Consider the following 3,560-nt stretch of genomic DNA (forward strand, 5'->3'; position numbering starts at 1 on the left):
GGGGGCGCGCTCCGGGAGGGGGCTCGGGCTCCTGGGCCGCCCCGCCCTCGGCTCGCCAGGGTGGCTGGGCGCCCAGCCTCTGTAGCTGGGTGGGCGCTTGGCGGCGTTGGGAGGGACTGCCTCTGGCCAAACTGGGAACCCTTCTGCCACCCCGCGGAAAGGCGTCCTTTGCAGTGGTAATTGTTCCCGGTCCCAGCAAAGCAGGTTCCCTTACACTGGATGCCCGGACTGTGCAGTGGCAACAGCAAGAATTAGTTCAAGGAGAGAGAAAGTTGCTCCGAGAGGGCGAGGACCCGGGCGCACCGCGCTACGCCTGGCAAGACCGCTCGCTGCGCTGGGGGCTCAGGGCCCAGGTGCCCGGGAACGGGTGGGAGTTTGGCTGTGTGGTGGCACAGGAAAGCACCGCTGCATACTCAGCAGAATCCCGGCTGACTTGGGCTGGACAGCCGGACGCAGGGAGTAAGCTTCCTGAATAGCTACTTGCTGTTTGGCCTTTGGAGGACCAAGCCAGAAATGGAAATTTTGCATTTCTTTGCCCTCCGCTTCCACCCTCCCCACCGCAGTGTTTAGAGCCCCTTTCTGGTTATTTAATTTTACTGGCCTTATAAGCGACACATCAGTGAGTCATCTTTTAAAATGAAGTACGAAGTGCCTTTTGCAAATTTAAGTTACAACGGAAACGTATATCGCCTTTAAGGTGAAATGAAACTTTTAAGAAAAGGAAATAATTGATTATGATGTTAAAAGTCTCTGCCAGGGTGCGGGGGAGCTAAGTAACAAAGGAGAATGACCCTTTTTTACAACATTTATAATGTTTATACGTAACCATTTGTAAATTTCAAAAAATCTGAAGATTCTGAAGAGGAGACAAGTTTTAGATATTCAGAGGCCCCAGGGTTCTCCTGGTGAAAAGTTACCTTCTGATGAGAAAATTTAGCATACTAAATTTAAGATATTAAAGAATAAATTAGAAGCTGGATGTGGAGGCAGGAGGATGGCAAGCTTGAAGGTACTCTGGGCTACTTAGCAAGACCCTGTCTCAAAATAAAATTAAGGGGTTTGGACTTTATACTAACGCTACTGGACTGCTGTTATGAAATTTTAAATAAAGGAATACTTTTATAAAAGACTGGTGGCATTGTAGAGATTGGATTAGAAGGGGACAAGATGGCTACCTAACCAATGGTGAAGCGTCTGCCTAGCATGCAGTGCCCTGAGCTCCATCCCCAGTACCACCAAAATAATTTTTTTAATATTTTTTAGTTATAGGTAGACACAATATCTTTATTTTATATTTATGCGGTGCTGAGGATCGAACCCAATGCCCCACGCATGCTAGGCGAGTGCTCTACCTCTGAGCCACAACCCCAGCCCTATAAAATTTTTTTCTTAATTAATATGATAAAATAGGGAAGTAAGAAAGAGGAAGAGAAAGCAAGAAAGGAAATAATTTACAACAATCTCAGAAGTTTAATTTCAGATTGCCATGAGATAAATCTTAAATTATATTAAAACTATATTTTGAAATGATTTAAAACGTTGAAGATCTCTGTGTATTCAGTCCACTGATTTGACTTAATTTGAATTTACTATTAGAAGCCTTTGGCAAATCAATAGAAGCCTTTACATTTTAATGTTTTTTGTAACAAATGACTTTGATTTTTTTTTCCCCTGTCTTCTTAACCCCTTACCTCCAGTAGTTACAGAGTCTCTTTATTTCTAGTCCATAGCTCTCTATCCAGTTCTTCTTCCTAGGTATTACCATTGTCTTGGTTCAGGCCACCATCATTCCAAGTAGTGTATACTACAGTAGTCACCTAACTTATTTCCCAAGCCACAATCTTGTCTCCATCTAACCGAATCTCTATAATGCTACCAGTTTATCTCAAATAAAATCTGATTATCTACGTACGCTTCTATTTAAAATCCAGGGTCTCTAGGGAACCACTCAACCACTGAGCTACACACCCTCAACCCCAGCCTTAAGATATCTTGTAAGACCCTTTAACTTAACCACCAGTCACAAAACTGGCTGTTTTTATTTGACTAGCATAGTGGGAATTTATTTGTTTGTTTGTTTGTTTCCAATTAAATTTGAATGCCTTTTCTTTGGTCATATGGTTCCCAGTTCATCACACTGTTCTAAGCTCCATGAAGCTATACTAAAACAGATTTCATTACACCATGTTACATTCCTGTCTTTGGAATCACTTTCATTTTGGTCCATTCTCCTATCCCTGCTTACCTGTCCAATCTCATTTCTACCTACTGCCTTTCTCCATTTCTTGTACTTCATTCAAGCCAGTCTAAAGTGCTTCTGTGTCTTGAACAGCTTTATTTATGCTATTTATTACACTGGAGCTTTGCCGAGCTAAATCCAATTAATCCTTCAGAACAAAGCCTATTTGTCCCCTTCAAGAAGCTTTCCCTAAACCCCCTTGTGACAAAACCTAGGTGCAATTTGGTATTCTTTCTCATCTCTCAGTACCCATTGTACAAATATCTTTTCTAACATTTCACCATTGCTACTTAAGTTTATTTATTGATATTCCCCAACAAAACTATAAACTCCTTGAGGGCAGAGTTGAAGACTTTTCTTTGTGTTCCTAGTGCCAAGCACAGTGGCTTTCCCATGGTAGGCACTCATTAAGTAAGCACTCATTAAATAATGCCTGCCCTTAGCACTGCTAGTGAATAAATGAGATGATGAATGAATAAATGGCTAGACAATTAATTCTAGGAAATTGTGTGCACTGTTATTAAACAAAGTGAATGTGACTGTCTTGTTTGTTGCCAAAACTCTATAATTAATTCATATTTTTATTTATAAGTTTTACAGCTTTGCTCTGACTCATTAAATGTTTGTAAGACTGTTCCCTGGATCATCTTGTATTATCCTCTCCTAAACTGAGATCCATGACTTGTTATGCTGCTCATGCTGGTCTTGAACTCCTGGGCTCAAGTGATCCTCCTACCTTGGAGTTCCACGGAAGCTGAAATTGCAAGCACATGCCACTGTGACTACTTGGACAGAATTTTATTCTTCTTTTTTATGGTACCAGGGATTGAACCCAGGGGCACTTACGAATTGAGCCACATCACCAGATTTCTTTTTTTTATTTTTTATTTTAAGTCAGGGTCTCACTAAATTGCTGAGGCTAATCTTGAACTTGAAATCCTCCTACCTCAGCCTCCTGAGTCGCTGGGATTACAGGCATGTACCACCACACCAGGCAGAATTTTTAATTTCAAAAACCTCAGTATTGGGCTGGGGTTGTGGCTCAGTGGTAGAGCGCTTGCCTAGCATGTGTGAGGCACTGGGTTCGATTCTCAGCACCACATATAAATAAATAAAATAAAAGTCCATTGACAGCTAAAAAATACTTTTTTAAAAACTCAGTATTTTGTTGTGGAGATGTAGCTCAATAGTAGAGTACATGCTTTGTGTGCATTGATCATGTATTACATAGTTAGGCCTATGATGGTTGTGTCATTTTTCTTGTCATTATTCCCTAAACAATACAGTAAAACAACTATTAACATAATATTTACATTGTATT

The sequence above is a fragment of the Marmota marmota genome, unplaced genomic scaffold (assembly GCF_001458135.2).
Source record: "Marmota marmota marmota unplaced genomic scaffold, marMar, whole genome shotgun sequence".
NCBI classification, from domain to species: domain Eukaryota; kingdom Metazoa; phylum Chordata; class Mammalia; order Rodentia; family Sciuridae; genus Marmota; species Marmota marmota.